The sequence below is a fragment of the Cherax quadricarinatus genome, chromosome 37 (genome assembly GCF_038502225.1).
Source record: "Cherax quadricarinatus isolate ZL_2023a chromosome 37, ASM3850222v1, whole genome shotgun sequence".
Lineage (NCBI taxonomy): Eukaryota > Metazoa > Arthropoda > Malacostraca > Decapoda > Parastacidae > Cherax > Cherax quadricarinatus.
In genome coordinates, this window is record NC_091328.1 from 12,335,801 (window position 1) to 12,363,474 (window position 27,674).

Consider the following 27,674-nt stretch of genomic DNA (forward strand, 5'->3'; position numbering starts at 1 on the left):
CTTGTGTCAGCAGAGTTTCGAGGTGATCCCATCAGCCTTGATTGAGTTTAAGGTGTGAGGTTCTTAAGTCGATACCAGGCGCCTTGCATGGGTGGGTGGGTGGTGGTTGTGGGTATTGGGTGGGTGGGTGTCTGATAGGTGTCAATGTTAGCTAAGTTTTTTTTTGTAGTTGTAGTTAATGGGTGACTGATGACTGGATCCTTGGCTAGCTCTTACCACTGAGCCACGGGACTACAACAACGACCTCTGAAACAAGCCACAACGTTTCCTCAATAAAGATTCCCACATTGCACGAGTGTCCCAATCTTCAACTTGTTGGTTTTCAAAACCATTCGTAACAAGCCACAACCCTACAACCAATACCAGAGTCTAGCTCTTGTCCCCTGCCTGACAATAAATCAAGAAGTGTCTCAAACTCACAAATCCAGCTTGCACACAATATCCACAAGACTATGTATAACTACGTATAACTATGTATAACTACGTATAACTATGGGCTGTTTCTTTTAAATATTATACATTTTTAACCCGGATTGTAAAAGTTGATACCACTCCAGGAATATAGGTATGGGTTCCATAACTCTGGGTCATGGGTCACCTGCCCATGCCGCGGGGGCGTTGACCCCCGGAATACCCTCCAGGTACATAAAACATGTGTGCAACAGTGAGGTATCTTTATTCAGAAAAGTTTCGCCTACACAGTAGGCTTGTCCAGTCGAATAAATAAGAAATAACAGAAGCAGCAGAGATGCACAAGACGATGAGATCCGTCCATTACCATCGAAGACGAAGTTTTGAGGTGGTCAGTCCCTCAGAGAAGAGCTGTTCTTCTCTGTATTCGACTGAAGAAGCCTACTGTGAAGGCGAAACTTCTCGGGATAAAGATACCTAACTCGAGCACGTGTGTGTGATGGTCGTGTCTCTGAAACATAAAAGACTACAGAAGTGTGGTGCTCTATTCAAAGCAACACTGGTCCAGTGTTCTGGTCAGTGCAACACTGGTCCAGTGTTCTGGTCAGTGCAACACTGGTCCAGTGCCCTGGGCAGTGCAGCACTAGTCCAGTGCCCTGGTCAGTGCAACACTGGTCCAGTGCCCTGGTCAGTGCAGCACTGGTCCAGTGCCCTGGTCAGTACAACACTGGTCCAGTGCCCTGGTCAGTGCAACACTGGTCCAGTGCTCTGATCAGTACAACACTGGTCCAGTGTTCTGGTCAGTACAACACTGGTCCAGTACCCTGGTCAGTACAACACTGGTCCAGTGCCCTGGTCAGTGCAACACTGGTCCAGTGCTCTGATCAGTACAACACTGGTCCAGTGTTCTGGTCAGTACAACACTGGTCCAGTACCCTGGTCAGTACAACACTGGTCCAGTGCCCTGGCCCGTACAACACTGGTCCAGTACCCTGGTCAGTACAACACTGGTCCAGTGCCCTGGTCAGTGCAACACTGGTCCAGTGCTCTGATCAGTACAACACTGGTCCAGTGCTCTGATCAGTACAACACTGGTCCAGTGTTCTGGTCAGTACAACACTGGTCCAGTACCCTGGTCAGTACAACACTGGTCCAGTGCCCTGGTCAGTGCAACACTGGTCCAGTGCTCTGATCAGTACAACACTGGTCCAGTGTTCTGGTCAGTACAACACTGGTCCAGTACCCTGGTCAGTACAACACTGGTCCAGTGCCCTGGCCCGTACAACACTGGTCCAGTACCCTGGTCAGTACAACACTGGTCCAGTGCCCTGGTCAGTGCAACACTGGTCCAGTGCTCTGATCAGTACAACACTGGTCCAGTGCTCTGATCAGTACAACACTGGTCCAGTGTTCTGGTCAGTACAACACTGGTCCAGTACCCTGGTCAGTACAACACTGGTCCAGTGCCCTGGTCAGTGCAACACTGGTCCAGTGCTCTGATCAGTACAACACTGGTCCAGTGTTCTGGTCAGTACAACACTGGTCCAGTACCCTGGTCAGTACAACACTGGTCCAGTGCCCTGGCCCGTACAACACTGGTCCAGTACCCTGGTCAGTACAACACTGGTCCAGTGCCCTGGTCAGTGCAACACTGGTCCAGTGCTCTGATCAGTACAACAATGGTCCAGTGTTCTGGTCAGTACAACACTGGTCCAGTACCCTGGTCAGTACAACACTGGTCCAGTGCCCTGGTCAGTGCAACACTGGTCCAGTGCTCTGATCAGTACAACACTGGTCCAGTGTTCTGGTCAGTACAACACTGGTCCAGTACCCTGGTCAGTACAACACTGGTCCAGTGCCCTGGTCAGTGCAACACTGGTCCAGTGCTCTGATCAGTACAACACTGGTCCAGTGTTCTGGTCAGTACAACACTGGTCCAGTACCCTGGTCAGTACAACACTGGTCCAGTGCCCTGGCCCGTACAACACTGGTCCAGTACCCTGGTCAGTACAACACTGGTACAGTACCCTGGTCAGTACAACACTGGTCCAGTACCCTGGTCAGTACAACACTGGTCCAGTACCCTGGTCAGTACAACACTGGTCCAGTACCCTGGTCCGTACAACACTGGTCCAGTGCTCTATCCGCTTAACTGTAGCAGCGTAGTGGGTAGAGCGTCAGACAAAAGTGAGTTTCGGTTGTGAACCAAATATGACATTATTGAGCCGAGAGAGAAGGAGAGAGAGAGAGAGAGAGAGAGAGAGAGAGAGAGAGAGAGAGAGAGAGAGAGAGAGAGTGTCCCTCAACAATATATCTCTCCTTCAGAGTCCTCCTGAGCCGTTTTCTTCCCGTGAGTTTCTCTCCTGTGATTGGGTTAGCAGAGCAAATGATGGCTCCAACATTTTCTTTATTGCCGCTGCCGTCGCTGTCCGCTGAAAGTAACACACTGTAAAGACATTATACGCAACTTTCACTCTTACTTTCTCGGTCCTCTCTCTCTCTCTCTCTATAGCACCTGTAAATACATTTCTGACACTTTTGCTACCAACAACAGGTTTTCTAGCCTGTTACAAGCTTATGTTTCTTCCATTATAGCTAGAAAAAACGTGAAGCCATTTTTAAAAACAGACAATTTTTAGCGTCTTCCCTCCCTTCCCCGGAGTGTCCAATTAGCGGAAATTTTTTTAAACAAATTTCCAGCGTTTTTTGGATGAAACTAAACACCTGGTGTTTTATTTTATTGGGGTTATATTCAGTTATCAAGTGTTGTATTGGCAACACTTGGCTCTTGTTATGAAAGTGAAAGAAGACCAGAGAACCGGCAGTGTTTTTTTTTTTTTGCCGCGTCGGCCATTTTCCGGGAAAGTAAGGTGATCTATAGAATGACACATTTATTCAGGGTGAGGGATTAATTACCTCAAACTCCTCCTCGTCTTCCACCGTTCTTCTCTGTAATGGACTGAAGACGCCACTGCTTGGTGAAACGTTTTCTCATTAAAGATTATCAAATGTGCACAAGTGTCAACTTCTTCAATATATGTTATTGTACCTACAGTAGGAGACTTGACGGACGTGTGCAGGAACTGCTTGTCCCCCTCCACTCATCCTTCAGAGTGCAGGCACTGCTTGTCCCCCTCCACTCATCCTTCAGAGTGCAGGCACTGCTTGTCCCCCTCCACTCATCCTTCAGAGTGCAGGAACTGCTTGTCCCCCTCCACTCATCCTTCAGAGTGCAGGCACTGCTTGTCCCCCTCCACTCATCCTTCAGAGTGCAGGAACTGCTTGTCCCCCTCCACTCATCCTTCAGAGTGCAGGCACTGCTTGTCCCCCTCCACTCATCCTTCAGAGTGCAGGAACTGCTTGCCCCCCTCCACTCATCCTTCAGAGTGCAGGCACTGCTTGTCCCCCTCCACTCATCCTTCAGAGTGCAGGCACTGCTTGTCCCCCTCCACTCATCCTTCAGAGTGCAGGCACTGCTTGCCCCCCTCCACTCATCCTTCAGAGTGCAGGCACTGCTTGTCCCCCTCCACTCATCCTTCAGAGTGCAGGCACTGCTTGCCCCCCTCCACTCATCCTTCAGAGTGCAGGCACTGCTTGTCCCCCTCCACTCATCCTTCAGAGTGCAGGCACTGCTTGTCCCCCTCCACTCATCCTTCAGAGTGCAGGCACTGCTTGCCCCCCTCCACTCATCCTTCAGAGTGCAGGCACTGCTTGTCCCCCTCCACTCATCATTCAGAGTGCAGGCACTGCTTGTCCCCCTCCACTCATCCTTCAGAGTGCAGGCACTGCTTGTCCCCCTCCACTCATCCTTCAGAGTGCAGGCACTGCTTGTCCCCCTCCACTCATCCTTCAGAGTGCAGGCACTGCTTGCCCCCCTCCACTCATCCTTCAGAGTGCAGGCACTGCTTGTCCCTCTCCACTCATCCTTCAGAGTGCAGGCACTGCTTGTCCCCCTCCACTCATCATTCAGAGTGCAGGCACTGCTTGTCCCCCTCCACTCATCCTTCAGAGTGCAGGCACTGCTTGTCCCCCTCCACTCATCCTTCAGAGTGCAGGCACTGCTTGTCCCCCTCCACTCATCCTTCAGAGTGCAGGCACTGCTTGTCCCCCTCCACTCATCCTTCAGAGTGCAGGCACTGCTTGTCCCCCTCCACTCATCCTTCAGAGTGCAGGCACTGCTTGTCCCCCTCCACTCATCCTTCAGAGTGCAGGCACTGCTTGTCCCCCTCCACTCATCCTTCAGAGTGCAGGCACTGCTTGTCCCCCTCCACTCATCCTTCAGAGTGCAGGCACTGCTTGTCCCCCTCCACTCATCCTTCAGAGTGCAGGCACTGCTTGTCCCCCTCCACTCATCCTTCAGAGTGCAGGCACTGCTTGTCCCCCTCCACTCATCCTTCAGAGTGCAGGCACTGCTTGTCCCCCTCCACTCATCCTTCAGAGTGCAGGCACTGCTTGTCCCCCTCCACTCATCCTTCAGAGTGCAGGCACTGCTTGTCCCCCTCCACTCATCCTTCAGAGTGCAGGCACTGCTTGTCCCCCTCCACTCATCCTTCAGAGTGCAGGCACTGCTTGTCCCCCTCCACTCATCCTTCAGAGTGCAGGCACTGCTTGTCCCCCTCCACTCATCCTTCAGAGTGCAGGCACTGCTTGTCCCCCTCCACTCATCCTTCAGAGTGCAGGCACTGCTTGTCCCCCTCCACTCATCCTTCAGAGTGCAGGCACTGCTTGTCCCCCTCCACTCATCCTTCAGAGTGCAGGCACTGCTTGTCCCCCTCCACTCATCCTTCAGAGTGCAGGCACTGCTTGTCCCCCTCCACTCATCCTTCAGAGTGCAGGCACTGCTTGTCCCCCTCCACTCATCCTTCAGAGTGCAGGCACTGCTTGTCCCCCTCCACTCATCCTTCAGAGTGCAGGCACTGCTTGTCCCCCTCCACTCATCCTTCAGAGTGCAGGCACTGCTTGTCCCCCTCCACTCATCCTTCAGAGTGCAGGCACTGCTTGTCCCCCTCCACTCATCCTTCAGAGTGCAGGCACTGCTTGTCCCCCTCCACTCATCCTTCAGAGTGCAGGCACTGCTTGTCCCCCTCCACTCATCCTTCAGAGTGCAGGCACTGCTTGTCCCCCTCCACTCATCCTTCAGAGTGCAGGCACTGCTTGTCCCCCTCCACTCATCCTTCAGAGTGCAGGCACTGCTTGTCCCCCTCCACTCATCCTTCAGAGTGCAGGCACTGCTTGTCCCCCTCCACTCATCCTTCAGAGTGCAGGCACTGCTTGTCCCCCTCCACTCATCCTTCAGAGTGCAGGCACTGCTTGCTTGTCCCCCTCCCCCCTCCACTCATCCTTCAGAGTGCAGGCACTGCTTGTCCCCATCCACTCATCCTTCAGAGTGCAGGCACTGATTGTCCCCCTCCACTCATCCTTCAGAGTGCAGGCACTGCTTGCCCCCCTCCACTCATCCTTCAGAGTGCAGGCACTGCTTGTCCACTCATCCTTCAGAGTGCAGGCACTCATCATCCTTCAGAGTGCAGGCACTGCTTGTCCCCCTCCACTCATCCTTCAGGCAGCTTGCCCCCCTCCACTCATCCTTCAGAGTGCACTGCTTGTCCCCCTCCACTCATCCTTCAGAGTGCAGGCACTGCTTGTCCCCCTCCACTCATCCTTCAGAGTGCAGGCACTGATTGTCCCCCTCCACTCATCCTTCAGAGTGCAGGCACTGCTTGTCCCCCTCCACTCATCCTTCAGAGTGCAGGCACTGCTTGTCCCCCTCCACTCATCCTTCAGAGTGCAGGCACTGCTTGTCCCCCTCCCCTCATCCTTCAGAGTGCAGGCACTGCTTGTCCCCTTCTCCACTCATCCTTCAGAGTGCAGGCACTGCTTGTGCAGGCACTGCCCCCTCCACTCATCCTTCAGAGTGCAGGCACTGCTTGTCCCCCTCCACTCATCCTTCAGAGTGCAGGCACTGCTTGTCCCCCTCCACTCATCCTTCAGAGTGCAGGCACTGCTTGTCCCCCTCCACTCATCCTTCAGAGTGCAGGCACTGCTTGTCCCCCTCCACTCATCCTTCAGAGTGCAGGCACTGCTTGTCCCCCTCCACTCATCCTTCAGAGTGCAGGCACTGCTTGTCCCCCTCCACTCATCCTTCAGAGTGCAGGCACTGCTTGTCCCCCTCCACTCATCCTTCAGAGTGCAGGCACTGCTTGTCCCCCTCCACTCATCCTTCAGAGTGCAGGCACTGCTTGTCCCCCTCCACTCATCCTTCAGAGTGCAGGCACTGCTTGTCCCCCTCCACTCATCCTTCAGAGTGCAGGCACTGCTTGTCCCCCTCCACTCATCCTTCAGAGTGCAGGCACTGCTTGTCCCCCTCCACTCATCCTTCAGAGTGCAGGCACTGCTTGTCCCCCTCCACTCATCCTTCAGAGTGCAGGCACTGCTTGTCCCCCTCCACTCATCCTTCAGAGTGCAGGCACTGCTTGTCCCCCTCCACTCATCCTTCAGAGTGCAGGCACTGCTTGTCCCCCTCCACTCATCCTTCAGAGTGCAGGCACTGCTTGTCCCCCTCCACTCATCCTTCAGAGTGCAGGCACTGCTTGTCCCCCTCCACTCATCCTTCAGAGTGCAGGCACTGCTTGTCCCCCTCCACTCATCCTTCAGAGTGCAGGCACTGCTTGTCCCCCTCCACTCATCCTTCAGAGTGCAGGCACTGCTTGTCCCCCTCCACTCATCCTTCAGAGTGCAGGCACTGCTTGTCCCCCTCCACTCATCCTTCAGAGTGCAGGCACTGCTTGTCCCCCTCCACTCATCCTTCAGAGTGCAGGCACTGCTTGTCCCCCTCCACTCATCCTTCAGAGTGCAGGCACTGCTTGTCCCCCTCCACTCATCCTTCAGAGTGCAGGCACTGCTTGTCCCCCTCCACTCATCCTTCAGAGTGCAGGCACTGCTTGTCCCCCTCCACTCATCCTTCAGAGTGCAGGCACTGCTTGTCCCCCTCCACTCATCCTTCAGAGTGCAGGCACTGCTTGTCCCCCTCCACTCATCCTTCAGAGTGCAGGCACTGCTTGTCCCCCTCCACTCATCCTTCAGAGTGCAGGCACTGCTTGTCCCCCTCCACTCATCCTTCAGAGTGCAGGCACTGCTTGTCCCCCTCCACCCCCTCCACTCATCCTTCAGAGTGCAGGCACTGCTTGTCCCCCTCCACTCATCCTTCAGAGTGCAGGCACTGCTTGTCCCCCTCCACTCATCCTTCAGAGTGCAGGCACTGCTTGTCCCCCTCCACTCATCCTTCAGAGTGCAGGCACTGCTTGTCCCCCTCCACTCATCCTTCAGAGTGCAGGCACTGCTTGTCCCCCTCCACTCATCCTTCAGAGTGCAGGCACTGCTTGTCCCCCTCCACTCATCCTTCAGAGTGCAGGCACTGCTTGTCCCCCTCCACTCATCCTTCAGAGTGCAGGCACTGCTTGTCCCCCTCCACTCATCCTTCAGAGTGCAGGCACTGCTTGTCCCCCTCCACTCATCCTTCAGAGTGCAGGCACTGCTTGTCCACCCCCTCCCCTCATCCTTCAGAGTGCAGGCACTGCTTGTCCCCCTCCACTCATCCTTCAGAGTGCAGGCACTGCTTGTCCCCCTCCACTCATCCTTCAGAGTGCAGCTTGCACTGCTTGTCCCCCTCCACTCGTCCTTCAGAGTGCAGGCACTGCTTGTCCCCCTCCACTCATCCTTCAGAGTGCAGGCACTGCTTGTCCCCCTCCACTCATCCTTCAGAGTGCAGGCACTGCTTGTCCCCCTCCACTCATCCTTCAGAGTGCAGGCACTGCTTGTCCCCCTCCACTCATCCTTCAGAGTGCAGGCACTGCTTGTCCCCCTCCACTCATCCTTCAGAGTGCAGGCACTGCTTGTCCCCCTCCACTCATCCTTCAGAGTGCAGGCACTGCTTGTCCCCCTCCACTCATCCTTCAGAGTGCAGGCACTGCTTGTCCCCCTCCACTCATCCTTCAGAGTGCAGGCACTGCTTGTCCCCCTCCACTCATCCTTCAGAGTGCAGGCACTGCTTGTCCCCCTCCACTCATCCTTCAGAGTGCAGGCACTGCTTGTCCCCCTCCACTCATCCTTCAGAGTGCAGGCACTGCTTGTCCCCCTCCACTCATCCTTCAGAGTGCAGGCACTGCTTGTCCCCCTCCACTCATCCTTCAGAGTGCAGGCACTGCTTGTCCCCCTCCACTCATCCTTCAGAGTGCAGGCACTGCTTGTCCACCCCTTCAGAGTCCACTGCTTGTCCCCATACACTCATCCTTCAGAGTGCATGCACTGCTTGTCCCCCTCCACTCATCCTTCAGAGTGCAGGCACTGCTTGTCCCCCTCCACTCATCCTTCAGAGTGCAGGCACTGCTTGTCCCCCTCCACTCATCCTTCAGAGTGCAGGCACTGCTTGTCCCCCTCCACTCATCCTTCAGAGTGCAGGCACTGCTTGTCCCCCTCCACTCATCCTTCAGAGTGCAGGCACTGCTTGTCCCCCTCCACTCATCCTTCAGAGTGCAGGCACTGCTTGTCCCCCTCCACTCATCCTTCAGAGGGCAGGCAGGCACAGCTTGTCCCCCTCCACTCATCCTTCAGAGTGCAGGCACTGCTTGTCCCCCTCCACTCATCCTTCAGAGTGCAGGCACTGCTTGTCCCCCTCCACTCATCCTTCAGAGTGCAGGCACTGCTTGTCCCCCTCCACTCATCCTTCAGAGTGCAGGCACTGCTTGTCCCCCTCCACTCATCCTTCAGAGTGCAGGCACTGCTTGTCCCCCTCCACTCATCCTTCAGAGTGCAGGCACTGCTTGTCCCCCTCCACTCATCCTTCAGAGTGCAGGCACTGCTTGTCCCCCTCCACTCATCCTTCAGAGTGCAGGCACTGCTTGTCCCCCTCCACTCATCCTTCAGAGTGCAGGCACTCCCCCTCCACTCATTCTTCAGAGTGCAGGCACTGCTTGTCCCCCTCCACTCATCCTTCAGAGTGCAGGCACTGCTTGTCCCCCTCCACTCATCCTTCAGAGTGCAGGCACTGCTTGTCCCCCTCCACTCATCCTTCAGAGTGCAGGCACTGCTTGTCCCCCTCCACTCATCCTTCAGAGTGCAGGCACTGCTTGTCCCCCTCCACTCATCCTTCAGAGTGCAGGCACTGCTTGTCCCCCTCCACTCATCCTTCAGAGTGCAGGCACTGCTTGTCCCCCTCCACTCATCCTTCAGAGTGCAGGCACTGCTTGTCCCCCTCCACTCATCCTTCAGAGTGCAGGCACTGCTTGTCCCCCTCCACTCATCCTTCAGAGTGCAGGCACTGCTTGTCCCCCTCCACTCATCCTTCAGAGTGCAGGCACTGCTTGTCCACCTCCACTCATCCTTCAGAGTGCAGGCACTGCTTGTCCCCCTCCACTCATCCTTCAGAGTGCAGGCACTGCTTGTCCCCCTCCACTCATCCTTCAGAGTGCAGGCACTGCTTGTCCCCCTCCACTCATCCTTCAGAGTGCAGGCACTGCTTGTCCCCCTCCACTCGTCCTTCAGAGTGCAGGCACTGCTTGTCCCCCTCCACTCATCCTTCAGAGTGCAGGCACTGCTTGTCCCCCTCCACTCATCCTTCAGAGTGCAGGCACTGCTTGTCCCCCTCCACTCATCCTTCAGAGTGCAGGCACTGCTTGTCCCCCTCCACTCATCCTTCAGAGTGCAGGCACTGCTTGTCCCCCTCCACTCATCCTTCAGAGTGCAGGCACTGCTTGTCCCCCTCCACTCATCCTTCAGAGTGCAGGCACTGCTTGTCCCCCTCCACTCATCCTTCAGAGTGCAGGCACTGCTTGTCCCCCTCCACTCATCCTTCAGAGTGCAGGCACTGCTTGTCCCCCTCCACTCATCCTTCAGAGTGCAGGCACTGCTTGTCCCCCTCCACTCATCCTTCAGAGTGCAGGCACTGCTTGTCCCCCTCCACTCATCCTTCAGAGTGCAGGCACTGCTTGTCCCCCTCCACTCATCCTTCAGAGTGCAGGCACTGCTTGTCCCCCTCCACTCATCCTTCAGAGTGCAGGCACTGCTTGCACTGCCCCCTCCACTCATCCTTCAGAGTGCAGAGTGCGGGCACTGCTTGTCCCCCTCCACTCATCCTTCAGAGTGCAGAGGCACTGCTTGTCCCCCTCCACTCATCCTTCACTGCTTGTCCCCCTCCACTCATCCTTCAGAGTGCAGGCACTGCTTGTCCCCCTCCACTCATCCTTCAGAGGCACTGCTTGTCCCCCTCCACTCATCCTTCAGAGTGCAGGCACTGCTTGTCCCCCTCCACTCATCCTTCAGAGTGCAGGCACTGCTTGTCCCCCTCCACTCATCCTTCAGAGTGCAGGCACTGCTTGTCCCCCTCCACTCATCCTTCAGAGTGCAGGCACTGCTTGTCCCCCTCCACTCATCCTTCAGAGTGCAGGCACTGCTTGTCCCCCTCCACTCATCCTTCAGAGTGCAGGCACTGCTTGTCCCCCTCCACTCATCCTTCAGAGTGCAGGCACTGCTTGTCCCCCTCCACTCATCCTTCAGAGTGCAGGCACTGCTTGTCCCCCTCCACTCATCCTTCAGAGTGCAGGCACTGCTTGTCCCCCTCCACTCATCCTTCAGAGTGCAGGCACTGCTTGTCCCCCTCCACTCATCCTTCAGAGTGCAGGCACTGCTTGTCCCCCTCCACTCATCCTTCAGAGTGCAGGCACTGCTTGTCCCCCTCCACTCATCCTTCAGAGTGCAGGCACTGCTTGTCCCCCTCCACTCATCCTTCAGAGTGCAGGCACTGCTTGTCCCCCTCCACTCATCCTTCAGAGTGCAGGCACTGCTTGTCCCCCTCCACTCATCCTTCAGAGTGCAGGCACTGCTTGTCCCCCTCCACTCATCCTTCAGAGTGCAGGCACTGCTTGTCCCCCTCCACTCATCCTTCAGAGTGCAGGCACTGCTTGTCCCCCTCCACTCATCCTTCAGAGTGCAGGCACTGCTTGTCCCCCTCCACTCATCCTTCAGAGTGCAGGCACTGCTTGTCCCCCTCCACTCATCCTTCAGAGTGCAGGCACTGCTTGTCCCCCTCCACTCATCCTTCAGAGTGCAGGCACTGCTTGTCCCCCTCCACTCATCCTTCAGAGTGCAGGCACTGCTTGTCCCCCTCCACTCATCCTTCAGAGTGCAGGCACTGCTTGTCCCCCTCCACTCATCCTTCAGAGTGCAGGCACTGCTTGTCCCCCTCCACTCATCCTTCAGAGTGCAGGCACTGCTTGTCCCCCTCCACTCATCCTTCAGAGTGCAGGCACTGCTTGTCCCCCTCCACTCATCCTTCAGAGTGCAGGCACTGCTTGTCCCCCTCCACTCATCCTTCAGAGTGCAGGCACTGCTTGTCCCCCTCCACTCATCCTTCAGAGTGCAGGCACTGCTTGTCCCCCTCCACTCATCCTTCAGAGTGCAGGCACTGCTTGTCCCCCTCCACTCATCCTTCAGAGTGCAGGCACTGCTTGTCCCCCTCCACTCATCCTTCAGAGTGCAGGCACTGCTTGTCCCCCTCCACTCATCCTTCAGAGTGCAGGCACTGCTTGTCCCCCTCCACTCATCCTTCAGAGTGCAGGCACTGCTTGTCCCCCTCCACTCATCCTTCAGAGTGCAGGCACTGCTTGTCCCCCTCCACTCATCCTTCAGAGTGCAGGCACTGCTTGTCCCCCTCCACTCATCCTTCATAGTGCAGGCACTGCTTGCATCCCTCCACTCATCCTTCAGAGTGCAGGCACTGCTTGTCCCCCTCCACTCATCCTTCAGAGTGCAGGCACTACTTGCCCCCCTCCACTCATCCTTCAGAGTGCAAGCACTGCTTGTCCCCCTCCACTCATCCTTCAGAGTGCAGGCACTGCTTGTCCCCCTCCACTCATCCTTCAGAGTGCAGGCACTGCTTGTCCCCCTCCACTCATCCTTCAGAGTGCAGGCACTGCTTGTCCCCCTCCACTCATCCTTCAGAGTGCAGGCACTGCTTGTCCCAATCCACTCATCCTTCAGAGTGCAGGCACTGCTTGTCCCCCTCCACTCATCCTTCAGAGTGCAGGCACTGCTTGTTCCCCTCCACTCATCCTTCATAGTGCAGGCACTGCTTGCATCCCTCCACTCATCCTTCAGAGTGCAGGCACTGCTTGTCCCCCTCCACTCATCCTTCAGAGTGCAGGCACTGCTTGCCCCCCTCCACTCATCCTTCAGAGTGCAGGCACTGCTTGCCCCCCTCCACTCATCCTTCAGAGTGCAGGCACTGTTTGTCCCCCTCCACTCATCCTTCAGAGTGCAGGCACTGCTTGTCCCCCTCCACTCATCCTTCAGAGTGCAGGCACTGCTTGTCCCCCTCCACTCATCCTTCAGAGTGCAGGCACTGCTTGTCCCCCTCCACTCATCCTTCAGAGTGCAGGCACTGCTTGCCCCCCTCCACTCATCCTTCAGAGTGCAGGCACTGCTTGCCCCCCTCCACTCATCCTTCAGAGTGCAGGCACTGTTTGTCCCCCTCCACTCATCCTTCAGAGTGCAGGCACTGCTTGTCCCCCTTGACTCATCCTTCAGAGTGCAGGCACTGCTTGCCCCCCTTGACTCATCCTTCAGAGTGCAGGCACTGCTTGACCCCCTCCACTCATCCTTCAGAGTGCAGGCACTGCTTGTCCCCCTCCACTCATCCTTCAGAGTGCAGGCACTGCTTGTCCCCCTCCACTCATCCTTCAGAGTGCAGGCACTGCTTGCCCCCCTCCACTCATCCTTCAGAGTGCAGGCACTGCTTGCCCCCCTCCACTCATCCTTCAGAGTGCAGGCACTGCTTGCCCCCCTCCACTCATCCATCAGAGTGCAGGCACTGCTTGCCCCCCTCCACTCATCCTTCAGTGTCCAGGCACTGCTTGTCCCCCTCCACTCATCCTTCAGTGTGCAGGCACTGCTTGTCCCCCTCCACTCATCCTTCAGTGTGCAGGCACTGCTTGTCCCCCTCCACTCATCCTTCAGTGTGCAGGCACTGCTTGCCCCCCTCCACTCATCCTTCAGTGTGCAGGCACTGCTTGCCCCCCTCCACTCATCCTTCAGTGTGCAGGCACTGCTTGTCCCCTCCACTCATCCTTCAGTGTGCAGGCACTGCTTGCCCCCCTCCACTCATCCTTCAGAGTGCAGGCACTGCTTGTCCCCCTTCACTCATCCTTCAGTGTGCAGGCACTGCTTGCCCCCCTCCACTCATCCTTCAGAGTGCAGGCACTGCTTGTCCCCCTCCACTCATCCTTCAGTGTGCAGGCACTGCTTGTCCCCCTCCACTCATCCTTCAGAGTGCAGGCACTGCTTGTCCCCCTTGACTCATCCTTCAGTGTGCAGGCACTGCTTGCCCCCCTCGACTCATCCTTCAGTGTGCAGGCACTGCTTGCCCCCCTCGACTCATCCTTCAGTGTGCAGGCACTGCTTGTCCCCCTTGACTCATCCTTCAGTGTGCAGGCACTGCTTGCCCCCCTCGACTCATCCTTCAGTGTGCAGGCACTGCTTGCCCTTCTTGACTCATCCTTCAGTGTGCAGGCACTGCTTGCCCCCCTCGACTCATCCTTCAGTGTGCAGGCACTGCTTGCCCCCCTCCACTCACCCTTCAGTGTGCAGGCACTGCTTGTCCCCCTCCTCTCATCCTTCAGAGTGCAGGCACTGCTTGTTCCCCTCCGATTTTGTTAATACGGATTTTTATCATTATATAACATATCGAAAAATAATTACAAATACCAGGGAAAATAGATCAAGTGTTTTTTCAATACACATATAATTAACAGTATAGAAAAAGTGTGAAGATCGTATCAATTTATTCTGTCATATAAACTTCATGTAACAGAATAGCAATGATGCAATATTGAAAGCATTTATATATAATCATTATAAATATATATATATATATATATATATATATATATATATATATATATATATATATTATATATATATGTATATATATAATACATATATATATACATATAATTGTGTATGCATGTGAGTATATACTCGCCTATTTGTGGTTGCAGGATCGAGTCATAGCTCCTGGCCCCGCCTCTTCACTAATTGCTACTAGGTCTTTTCTCTCCCTGCTCCATGAGGTTTATCAAACCTCGTCTTAAAACTATGTATGGTTCCTGCCTCCACTACCTCACTTTCTAGGCTATTCCATTTCCTGTGTGTGTGTGTTTGTGTGTGTGTGTGTGTGTGTGTGTGTGTGTGTGTGTGTGTGTGTGTGTGTGTGTGTGTGTGTGTGTGTGTGTGTGTGTGTGTGTTTGTGTGTGTGTGTGTGTGTGTGTGTGTGTTTGTGTGTGTAATGTAGAGCGCAGTAGATAGTGTAGATGACTGGAATAACCTTACAAATAGAGTCACTGTAGTTAACACTTTCTTTATCTATAAAAATATAAAAATAGATTAAATAAATATACGAGTGAGAAGGACGTGCCTAGCATGGTTCAGTAGACCTATGACAGTGCTCCTCACGTATATTCTTAAGCTGCAAAATTAGTAGGGCAGCACTTTTAATGACCCTATCATTAGCAGTGAGAAGACGGAGGTAGGAGCTGTAACTCAACCCCCTTGAAAGACTGGTGATACATTAAAGTAGTTCGGTTGCTAGTGCACTCGGCTCACACAGTGAGGTCCGTGATGTGATCCTCGGTACGGGTACAAACATTAGGATGCATTTCCTTAAGACACCTGCTGTCCCTGTTCACCTAGCAGTAAAATGGGTACCTGTGTGTTAGTGGACTGGTGTGGGTCGCATTCCTGGACAAAACTGACTTAATTTACCCGAAATGCTCTGTATAACAAGAAGCTTTCTATATAGTATGTCACTGATGTTATCTATGGTCTGTATACATGGTACATGTGTTTGTAAAAAAGATTATTATTATTACTACGTGGAACGTCTCACAGCATCAGTTTGCTCTCTCACTCTCCACAACCATCCTGCAGAATATTTGGATAACCGAGCTATTGAGCCTCTCTTTCTGTGTTTTAAAAGGGTGTTAAACCTGGCTCAGGGAAGCCAGCAGATCCTTCGAAAAACCACCTTATACTTCAGTAAGTCAGCGGATGCTGCAGTAAGCCAGCGGATGCTCCAGTTTGCCAGAGGACGCTCCAGTAAGTCAGCGGATGCTCCAGTATGCCAGAGGATGCTCCGGTAAGTCAGTGGATACTCCAGTAAGCCAACGGATGCTCCAGTAAGACAACGGATGCTCCAGTAAACCACACAATACTCCAGTAAGCCAACGGATGCTTCAGTAAGTCAGTGGATACTAAAGTAAGCCAACAGATGCTCCAGTAAGACAACGGATGCTCCAGTAAACCACACAATACTCCAGTAAGCCAACGGATGCTTCAGTAAGTCAGTGGATACTCCAATGAGCCAACGGATGCTCCAGTAAGCCAGAGGATGTTCCTGTAAGCTAGTGGATGCTCCAGTAAGCCAGTGGATGCTCCAGCAAGCCAGTGGATGCTCCAGTAAGCCAGTGGATGCTCCAGTAAGCTAGTGGATGCCCCAGTAAGCTAGTGGATGCCCCAGTAAGCTAGTGGATGCCCCAGTAAGCTAGTGGATGCCCCAGTAAGCTAGTGGATGCCCCAGTAAACTAGTGGATGCTTTAGTAAGTTACTGGATTCTCAAGTAAGCCAGTAGATGCTCCAGAAAACTAGTGGATGCTCTAGTAAGCCAGTGGATGCTCCAGTAAGCTAGCGCATTCTCCACTAAGCTAGTGGATGCTCCAGAAAGCTAGTGGATGCTCCAGTAAGCTAGTGGATGCTCCAGTAAGCCAGTGGATGTCCAGAAAGACAGTGGATGCTACAGACAGCCGGTGGATTCTCCAGTAAGCCAGCGGATGCTCCAGTAAACTAGTGGATGATCTAGTAAGCCAGTGAATACTCTAGTTAGCCAGTGGATGCCCCAGTAAGCCAGCGGATGCTCCAGTAAGCTAGTGGATGCTCCAGTAAGCCAGCGGATGCTCCAGTAAGCTAGTGGATGCTTCAGTAAGCTAGTGGATGCTTCAGTAAGCTAGTGGATACTCCAGTAAGTCAGCGTATGCTCCAGTAAGCTAGTGGATGCTTCACTAAGCCAGTGAGTGATCCAGTAAGTCAGTGGATGCTCCAGTAATACAATGGATGCTCCAGTAAACCAGTGGATGCTCCAGTAAGCCAGCGGAGGCTTCAGTAAGCCAGTGGATGCTCCAGTAAGCCTGTGGATACTCCAGTAAGTCAGCGTATGCTCCAGTAAGCTAGTGGATGCTCCACTAAGCCAGTGGGTGATCCAGTAAGCCAGTGGATGCTCCAGTAAGCCAGTGGATGCTCCAGTAAGCCAGTGGATGCTCCAGTAAGCCAGTGGATGCTCCAGTAAGCCAGTGGATGTTCCAGTAAGTCAGTGGATGCTCCAGTAATACAATAGATGCTCCAGTAAGCCAGTGGATGCTCCAGTAAGCCAGCGAATGCTCCAGTAAGCCAGTGGATGCTTTAGTAAGACAATGGATGCTCCAGTAAACCAGTGGATGCTCCAGTAAGCCAGCGGAGGCTTCAGTAAGCCAGTGGATGCTCCAGTAAGCTAGTGGATGCTCCAGTAAGCCAGTGGATGTTCCAGTAAGCCAGTGGATGTTTCAGTAAGCCAGTGGATGCTCCAGTAAGCCAGTGAATGCTCCAGTAAGCCAGTGGATGCTCCAGTAAGCCAGCGGATGCTCCAGTAAGCTAGTGGATGATCTAGTAAGCCAGTGAATGCTCTAGTTAGCCAGTGGATGCCCCAGTAAGCCAGCGGATGCTCCAGTAAGCTAGTGGATGTTCCAGTAAGCCAGCGGTTACTCCAGTAAGCTAGTGGATGCTACAGTAAGCCAGCGGATGCTCCAGTAAGCTAGTGGATGCTTCAGTAAGCCAGCGGATGCTCCAGTAAGCTAGTGGATGCTTCAGTAAGCTAGTGGATACTGCAATAAGTCAGCGTATGCTCCACTAAGCCAGTGGGTGATCCAGTAAGCCAGTGGATGCTCCAGTAAGCCAGTGGATGCTCCAGTAAGCCAGTGGATGCTCCAGTAAGCTAGTGGATGCTCCAATAAGCCAGCGGATGCTCCAGTAAGGTAGTGGAAGCTCCAGTATGCCAGTGGATGCTCCGGTAAGCCAGTGAATGCTCCAGTAAGCCAGTGGATGTTCCAGTAAGCCAGTGGATGCTCCAGTAAGCCAGTGGATGCTCCAGTAAGGTAGTGAATGCTCCAGTAAGCCAGTGGATGCTCCAGTAAGTCAGTGGATGCTCCAGTAAGGCAATGGATGCTCCAGTAAGCCAGTGGATGCTCCAGTAAGCCAGCGGATGCTCCAGTAAGTTAGTGGATGTTTTAGTAAGACAATGGATGCTCCAGTAAACCAGTGGATGCTCCAGTAAGCCAGTGGAGGCTTCAGTAAGCCAGTGGATGCTCCAGTAAGCCAGTGGATGCTCCAGTAAGCTAGTGGATGTTCCAGTAAGCCAGCGGATGCTTCAGTAGGCCAGTGGATGCTCCAGTAAACTAGCGGATGCTCCAGTAAGCCAGCGGATGCTTCAGTAAGCCAGTGGATGCTCCAGTAAGCCAGTGGATGCTCCAGTAAGCCAGTGGATGCTCCAGTAAGCCAGTGGATGCTCCAGTAAGCCAGTGGATGCTCCAGTAAGCCAGTGGATGCTCCAGTAAGCCAGTGGATGCTCCAGTAAGCCAGTGGATGCTCCAGTAAGCCAGTGGATGCTCCAGTAAGGTAGTGGATGCTCCAGTAAGGTAGTGGATGCTCCAGTAAGCCAGTGGATGCTCCAGTAAGTCAGTGGATGCTCCAATAAGACAATGGATGCTCCAGTAAGCCAGTGGATGCTCCAGTAAGCCAGCGGATGCTCCAGTAAGTCAGTGGATGCTTTAGTAAGACAATGGATGCTCCAGTAAACCAGTGGATGCTCCAGTAAGCCAGCGGAGGCTTCAGTAAGCCAGTGGATGCTCCAGTAAGCCAGTGGATGCTCCAGTAAGCTAGTGGACGTTCCAGTAAGCCAGCGGATGCTTCAGTAAGCCAGTGGATGCTCCAGTAAACCAGCGGATGCTCCAGTAAGCCAGCGGATGCTTCAGTAAGCCAGTGGATGCTCCAGTAAACCAGCGGATGCTCCAGTAAGCCAGCGGATGCTTCAGTAAGCCAGTGGATGCTCCAGTAAGCCAGTGGATGCTCCAGTAAGCCAGTGGATGCTCCAGTAAGCCAGTGGATGCTCCAGTAAGCCAGTGGATGCTCCAGTATGCCAGTGGATGCTCCAGTAAGCCAGTGGATGCTCCAGTAAGCCAGTGGATGCTCCAGTAAGCCAGTGGATGCTCCAGTAAGGTAGTGAATGCTCCAGTAAGGTAGTGAATGCTCCAGTAAGGTAGTGGATGCTCCAGTAAGCCAGTGGATGCTCCAGTAAGCCAGTGGATGCTCCAGTAAGCAAGTGGATGCTCCAGTAAGCCAGTGGATGCTCCAGTAAGCCAGTGGATGCTCCAGTAAGGTAGTGAATGCTCCAGTAAGGTAGTGAATGCTCCAGTAAGGTAGTGGATGCTCCAGTAAGCCAGTGGATGCTCCAGTAAGCCAGTGGATGCTCCAGTAAGCCAGTGGATGCTCCAGTAAGCCAGTGGATGCTCCAGTAAGCCAGTGGATGCTCCAGTAAGCCAGTGGATGCTCCAGTAAGCCAGTGGATGCTCCAGTAAGCCAGTGGATGCTCCAGTAAGCCAGTGGATGCTCCAGTATGCCAGTGGATGCTCCAGTAAGCCAGTGGATGCTCCAGTAAGCCAGTGGATGCTCCAGTAAGCCAGTGGATGCTCCAGTAAGCCAGTGGATGCTCCAGTATGCCAGTGGATGCTCCAGTAAGCCAGTGGATGCTCCAGTAAGCCAGTGGATGCTCTAGTAAGCCAGTGGATGCTTAATTCTTAACCATTTGCGAGTTATCATTTGACAGACTCTTCCTAGAAGAAACTTCTCTTTCCTGACGCAGGAGACTTCCTGGGTGTCATACCTGGGGGAGGGTGTTGCTGGTGTGCCTGGGGGAGGGTGTTGCTGGTGTGCCTGGGGGAGGGTGTTGCTGGTGTGCCTGGGGGAGGGTGTTGCTGGTGTGCCTGGGGGAGGGTGTTGCTGGTGTGCCTGGGGGAGGGTGTTGCTGGTGTGCCTGGGGGAGGGTGTTGCTGGTGTGCCTGGGGGAGGGTGTTGCTGGTGTGCCTGGGGGAGGGTGTTGCTGGTGTGCCTGGGGGAGGGTGTTGCTGGTGTGCCTGGGGGAGGGTGCTGCTGGTGTGCCTGGGGGAGGGTGCTGCTGGTGTGCCTGGGGGAGGGTGTTGCTGGTGTGCCTGGGGGAGGGTGTTGCTGGTGTGCCTGGGGGAGCGTGTTGCTGGTGTGCCTGGGGGAGCGTGTTGCTGGTGTGCCTGGGGGAGCGTGTTGCTGGTGTGCCTGGGGGAGGGTGTTGCTGGTGTGCCTGGGGGAGGGTGTTGCTGGTGTGCCTGGGGGAGGGTGTTGCTGGTGTGCCTGGGGGAGGGTGTTGCAGGTGTGCCTGGGGGAGGGTGTTGCTGGTGTGCCTGGGGGAGGGTGTTGCTGGTGTGCCTGGGGGAGGGTGTTGCTGGTGTGCCTGGGGGAGGGTGTTGCTGGTGTGCCTGGGGGAGGGTGTTGCTGGTGTGCCTGGGGGAGGGTGTTGCTGGTGTTCCTGGGGGAGGGTGTTGCTGGTGTTCCTGGGGGAGGGTGTTGCCGGTGTTCCTGGGGGAGGGTGTTGCCGGTGTTCCTGGGGGAGGGTTTTGCTGGTGTGCCTGGGGGAGGGTGTTGCTGGTGTGCCTGGGGGAGGGTGTTGCTGGTGTGCCTGGGGGAGGGTGTTGCTGGTGTGCCTGGTGGAGGGTGTTGCTGGTGTTCCTGGGGAAGGGTGTTGCTGGTGTGCCTGGGGGAGGGTGTTGCTGGTGTGCCTGGGGGAGGGTGTTGCTGGTGTGCCTGGGGGAGGGTGTTGCTGGTGTGCCTGGGGGAGGGTGTTGCTGGTGTGCCTGGGGGAGGGTGTTGCTGGTGTTCCTGGGGGAGGGTGTTGCTGGTGTTCCTGGGGGAGGGTGTTGCTGGTGTGCCTGGGGGAGGGTGTTGCTGGTGTTCCTGGGGGAGGGTGTTGCTGGTGTGCCTGGGGGAGGGTGTTGCTGGTGTGCCTGGGGGAGGGTGTTGCTGGTGTGTCTGGGGGGGGGAGGGTGTTGCTGGTGTTCCTGCGGGAGGGTGTGTGTGGTGTTCCTGGGGAGAGTGTGTGTGGTGTTCCTGGGGAGGGTGTTGCTGGTGTTCCTGGGGGAGGGTGTGTGTGGTGTCCCTGGGGAGGGTGTGTGTCGTGTTCCTGTGGAGGGTGTGTGTCGTGTTCCTGTGGAGGGTGTGTGTCGTGTTCCTGGGGGAGGGTGTGTGTGTTGTTCCTGGGGGAGGGTGTGTGTGGTGTTCTTGGGGAGGGTGTGTGTGTTGTTCCTGAGGGAGTGTGTGTGTGGTGTTCCTGGGGAAGGGTGTGTGTGGTGTGCCTGGGGAGGGTGTGTGTGGTGTTCCTGGGGAGGCTGTGTGTGGTGTTCCTGGGGAGGCTGTGTGTGGTGTTCCTGGGGAGGCTGTGTGTGGTGTTCCTGGGGAGGGTGTGAGTGGTGTTCCTGGATAGGGTGTGTGTAGTGTTCCTGGGGAAGGGTGTAGGTGGTGTGCCTGGGGAAAGGTGTAGGTGGTGTGCCTGGGGGAGGGTGTGTGTAGTGTTCCTGGGGAAAGGTGTGGGTGGTGTTCCTGGGGGAGGGTGTGGGTGGTGTGCCTGGGGGGAGGGTGTGGGTGGTGTGCCTGGGGGAGGGCGTGTGTAGTGTTCCTGGGGGAGGGTGTAGGTGGTGTTCCTGGGGGAGGGTGTGGGTGGCGTGCATAGGAGCGGGTGTGGGTGACGTGTCTGGGGAAGGGTGTGGGTGGTGCTCATGGAATAAAGGTGTGGGTCGTGTGCCTTGGGGAAGGTTTGGGTGGTATCCTGGGGAAGGGTACAGGTGGTATCCTGGGGAAGACCTGGTCCATCTAAGGACACCCTCATCTCTCCTCCCACTGCCCTTCCTCTCTTTCCCTTCAGCACAAATACCGAATATTCGAATATATATTTCTGAAAAATCCTCTTTAAGCGCTGAAATTCTGAACCAGAGTGTCGTGATGGAGAAAGAGATAGAGAGGCATAAAGAAGGTACAATGGGATGGAAACGGGGAGGTAGATGGAGGAGAAAGGACATGGGAGAAAGAGAACGAACCGGTAAGGGATAATGCAACGGACGGGCTGGGAATCGGGACAGATTTTTGCATAACGTCTTCTCAGAATGTGAGGACAGATATTGCAAAATTCGCGAAAGAATGCTAGTAGAAATCCCGTGAGAGACGAAGACGGATTTCTGAAGGGAGGAGGACACGACTCCTACCCGGACACCACCACTCACCCACACCTAAATAAATAACTATTATATATATATATATATATATATATATATATATATATATATATATATATATATATATATATATATTATATATATATAGTATTCACCCAATTGTATTTATGTATTTCTGGTTTCAGGATTCGAGTCTCAGTTCTCGGCACTGTCTCTTAACTTGCCGCTGGCCGGATTTACTCCCTCCTTGCAAGGAAGTAAATGTACGCCCTTGCTTTCTTGAAAGCAATGTCAAGAGAAAGTATACGCAGTGGCGAACCTATATTTTTGGGGTCCTGAAGTGTGAATTGTTATGGGGCCTCTTGGCACCCTAAAATTTTTAAGCAATGTTGACTAACCTGGCTTCTGGGGCCCCTCCGGGATGAGGGGCCCTTAAAGCTTCATTAGTTTCATAGTAGATCCGAACCTGGGTTTACGAGAATAAAACCAGCAAATGTTTGACCAAACTTGTGTATAAACGCAAAAAAAAAAATTAAATAAAAGGTGGTAGAGTAGGTAATACCAGAAGTGAGCTTTGTCATGTACGTGAGTAACCACAACAAAGTTGGTATTCAACTATGATGTAAAATAAGACGTGTTGTTGACTCAGTCTTTATTAACTCAAGTTCAGACTTGAACTGATCTTAAGATACAATTTAATTTCAGCTCTATAATTCGAGCCCAAGTCAATAACATCTAACTGTAAAACTTAGCAACGGAGTTTAAGGGGAAACGTGTAAACTGTTTAAAACTGAATAAGCAGCAGAACTGGACTGTATCAACATGCCATTTATAACTAGTTTTAAGGATGATGAAAACAACGAAAGTTAAACTGTTACGTTCGTATCAACGGAAGTTGGGTAACAACCGCTCTCTTAGAGAGGTCAATGGTATATATATATATATATTATATATATATATACAATATATAATCTACACACGCATGCATACATACAAACTTGAACAGATAAGATAAGACTCTTGGAGCAGGGAGAGAGAGGACCTTGTAGCAACTAGCGAAGAGGCAGTGCCAGGAACTAAGACTCGACCCCTGCCACCACAAATAAGTAAGCACACACATAACCCCCTCCCTCACACACGGATGACAAAACAAACCAATATAAATACAATTCCTCACCACTCATACGACATTACATATTTCAAATGATTACCATCTGACCATATTAAATTACCCCGTATCCCATTTTAATCTTTCATTCTAAAATTTTAAGCATCTTGGCATATTTATTGGAGCCCTGATTTTCTGGATGACGTGTATCTCAAAATCGCTAAGATATTCCAGAGTTTACATTTTCCTGTCACCTTCACACGGCATCGTAAAAGGAAAGCAGAGAGGCGATTCCGATAGTCGATTCCAGTGGTAATCGCTCTTTAAACATCCCTATATCCAGGGTACCCGAGAACGCTTCCAGGTTACTTGAGAAAAGCCAGAGATATCATTGCCACCATCACCTCCATCACTATCGAGGACATACTAGGCCTAAGTGGTTTAATATAGTTTCCGAGGAGAATACAGTTATCTACACAATCCCTCGAAATGCTCGCAATAAAGTATATGCGAGACAGCTGGGAGCTTTCCACATGAGTATACGAACACCTGTGATTGTCCCACACACAACACCAACAACACCAGTTTCTTACATGGTAACCGGTCTTCACACCACATGGATTGATCCAGAGCGAGCATGGTTATCCTTGAAGAGGACAAGAAGATAAGAAAATGTCTTGAATCACCTTTAATTAATACATACCACAACCACCATCACTCAGCACCAGGATGGTGGGACACCTGACTCTCTCTCTCTCAGACACACACACACACACACACACACACACACGTCTGACCTCATAGTCAGGGTTGCACCCCACGTGTCCTAGTCACCTGCTCTCAGGACTTTATATACACTATACTAACCATTTTCTCTCAGGGCTGCTCCCTCCATAGCGCTCTAAACAGCCCCCACCTACCACTTGTTCAACACCCAACACTCCTTCGAGAGTCAGTGACGGGTCAGTATTTGAAATAAACAAGCATAAGACAGCGTTTCCAATGAATATATTAACGAGGTGCTCTCTGTACTTATGGAAAAGTTATGTCTCTAAGCGAAATGTTATCTTATTAAAGACTGCCTGTATGTCATAGTGTCTTTTAATCATTCTTAAGTGGAGAAAGTATTATTATATTCATGGAGAAGCGCTGAACCTGTAAGAGTCATGCAGCAATTAAGGAATAGTTGGTAGTGATATTTGATCTGAAGAAAGTTGGGAAGGTTACGTAGATAATTGGTTCAGAGAACCGACAAGATGATAAATTAGACACATGTGCAACACTTAGGTGTCTTTATTGAGGAAAAGTTTCGCCACACAGTGACTTCATCAGTCCAATACAGAGAAGAATGGTGAAGATCAGAAGGAGTTTGAGGTAATCACTCCCTTACCCTGGAATCGATGTAATCACTTCATCAATAAAGATTGATGGACTGATTACATCGACTCCAGGCCGAGGGACTGATTACCTCAAACTCCTTCTGATCTTCACCATTCTTCTTTGTACAAGACTGATGAAGCCAGTGCATGGCGAAACCTTTCCTCAATAAAGACACCTAAGTGTTGCACATGTGTCTAATTTATCACGGGAAGGTTACCTGCGGTGCTGGCTGCGACCTGGAGACCAACACCAGTGCCGACACTAAGATAAAAATGTAAAAATAATAATAAGCTTTCATCAGAACACTGTAAAGCTTGAAATGTGATAAAGCTTTGAACAAAGCGGTACACTGTCTTCATGGAACCTTATTCTGAAACTTTTTTTTTATTTATAACCGCAACGCCTTGAATCAAGAACTACTCACCGGCATCAAGGACCCCCTAGGACCCCCCTCCCCTCTTTATCCTACCTCGAAGGGTAAAAAAAAAAATAGAAAAATATAATCCACATTAATCGCTAGTAATCCCAACGTTACAACCTTATTACCGCGTAATTCCCAATAGCTGTCGGAAGGAAGGTGTTAGATCCGATTCATGGTGGCTAATATCACCAGTTGTAATCCTGCTGAGGATCATTACACTCTCCGCCTCATTACCCAGCTGAGGGCGGCTCTCAGCAGCAACTCCACACTCAGGACACCGCATCATAATTGACACCTGACGTGTGTATCTGAATACAAGACAATCAGATAAATTGCGTGTGTACCATTAACATGAGATTAGAGAAATATGAGTAAGAATGGCTGGGTGTGAGTAGTACCTGGGGGTATCGAAGCGAATTCCTGAGTAGCTTTGGGGAAAGGTTAGACAAACCACAGTACGGGAGGGGATTGAACTCGCGACTAGTGAGTTTTAAAACTCCAGACCTTCCAGTCCCTCAGGCTGGAGTTGACTCCAAGCTGAGAGACTGATTACCTCAAACTCCTTCTGTTCTTCACCATTCTTCTTTGTACAAGACTAATGAAACCAGTGCGTGGCGAAGCCTTTCCTCAATAAAGACACCTAAGTGTTGTATAAGTGTCTAATTTATATGCACAAAGTTTACTCCCTAGCAAAAAAAAAAATCAAAATTTACCCGAGTGGTAGAGTACAGGTTGCATGCAGGTTATCTCGTACAGACGACAGGCTTGAAACCCAGTAACCCAACCCAACTGGGGTAGAGTACAGGTGGCATGCAGGTTATCTCGTACAGACGACAGGCTTGAAACCCAGTAACCCAACCCAACTGGGGTAGAGTACAGGTTGCATGCAGGTTATCTCGTACAGACGACAGGCTTGAAACCCAGTAACCCAACCCAACTGGGGTAGAGTACAGGTGGCATGCAGGTTATCTCGTACAGACGACAGGCTTGAAACCCAGTAACCCAACCCAACTGGGGTAGAGTACAGGTGGCATGCAGGTTATCTCGTACAGACGACAGGCTTGAAACCCAGTAACCCAACCCAACTGGGGTAGAGTACAGGTGGCATGCAGGTTATCTCGTACAGACGACAGGCTTGAAACCCAGTAACCCAACCCAACTGGGGTAGAGTACAGGTGGCATGCAGGTTACCTCGTACAGACGACAGGCTTGAAACCCAGTAACCCAACCAAACTGGGGTAGAGTACAGGTGGCATGCAGGTTACCTCGTACAGACGACAGGCTTGAAACCCAGTAACCCAACCCAACTGGCAAAATCCCATGCATTGCAACACAGGGCAATACAATAGAAAGCAATGCACCAAAACGCATTAAACTGCAACGCAATTCCCTTTACTACAATACGACACAGATGGGAGCGATGCAATAGTATGCAAATGCAGTGTAATACACCAAAATACATAACGTTAATACTTTTATGCAATTCAATTGACAGTGAAAGGTAAAAAACAGCACAAAGCGCTGTACAATACATTAACAACGAGACTAACAATAATATGATATAAACAGGAGGAGAGAGGAAATATTGCTCAAATAATTTTGTTTTTAAACTGGATTAAAATGTTGAATGGGAGGGGAGGAGGGGAGAGGTAGGGGAGGGGAGGAAGGGAGGAGGGGAGAGGTAGGGGAGGGGAGGAGGAAAAGAAGAAAAAAAGGGATAGGGGAGGGGTTGGGACTGAGGCAGGAGAGGTGTAGAAAGAGAAAAGATGGAAGAGGGGGAGGTATGTAGTTAAGATTGTGCAAGGGGATATAAAGTCACGTATATATATATATATATATATATATATATATATATATATATATATATATATATATATATATATATATATATATATATATACTAAAATCACAACAAATATACATAAGAAAAATTAAATTAAAATGCTTAAGACAACTTACCTTCACTGACCATTCATTGTTACAGTGACATAATTTGTCGCTCACAGTATAGATTTCACTGTGACCAGCTCCACGGCCTTGGGTCACTGTGACCAGCTCCACGGCCTTGGGTCACTGTGACCAGCTCCACGGCCTTGGGTCACTGTGACCAGCTCCACGGCCTTGGGTCACTGTGACCAGCTCCACGGCCTTGGGTCACTGTGACCAGCTCCACGGCCTTGGGTCACTGTGACCAGCTCCACGGCCTTGGGTCACTGTGACCAGCTCCATGGCCTTGGGTCACTGTGACCAGCCCCACCGTTATGGATCAACTGGACAACACAGTAAAGGACTTCATACTTACAGTGTTGGTTGGTTAATGGTGGGGGTGGGGGGGGGAGGGCCTTAAAGTCTATCAACTACACGAGGGTCATTAAGGCTGTATGATACTTGTTCACCACAAGTCTGGAATACTTTACAAGGGCTTAAAGTCAACTCTCAGTGTATATACACTGAGAGAGACACACGTACACATCTGGGTGTGTAAATTCCGTGCTGCGCTACTGTGTTGTTTTTAATGGAGAAAAAAAACCCCACAAATAAACAAGCATTTGGCGATATTTTCACTTGAGACTTACGGACTATATAGTAATTTTTCTGAATTAATCGTCTCTTTATACCTGTCATACTCTCAAGGAAGGTTCCTTGATGTTGGTGAAGGGCTCTTGATTTAGGGAATTGGATCTGTGCTCCAGTTCCCCAAATTAAGCCTGAATGCCTTCCACATCCACCCCCCCCCAGGCGCTGTATAATCCTCCGGGTTTAGCGCTTCCCCTTTGATTATAATAATAATATACCTGTCATACTCTCAAAACAAGCCTTGATTTTGCACGTTTCGCTAAAAAACTAAACGGATGGGTTTTGAACTCATGGCGAGTGGGGCTTGAGTTGTACGACTCACTCGCCATGAGTTCATATCCCACCCGTTCCGTGGGTTGTTTACAATCTTGCTTTTAGGATTTTGTGAATGTTTCGC

At 52.2% G+C, this 27,674-nt stretch overlaps 1 long non-coding RNA gene across 2 annotated transcripts in view; it reads right to left on the bottom strand.

Moving 5' to 3' along the window:
- The window catches only part of LOC128702558 (uncharacterized), a 78,468-nt gene extending 51,511 nt beyond the window's left edge, over window positions 1–26,957 (bottom strand). For both annotated transcript variants that reach the window (XR_008409127.2, XR_008409126.2), the window contains exon 1: window positions 26,660–26,957. This is a non-coding gene — a long non-coding RNA (uncharacterized lncRNA). The remainder of the gene's footprint in view (window positions 1–26,659) is intronic.
- Window positions 26,958–27,674: the final 717 nt, after the last annotated feature.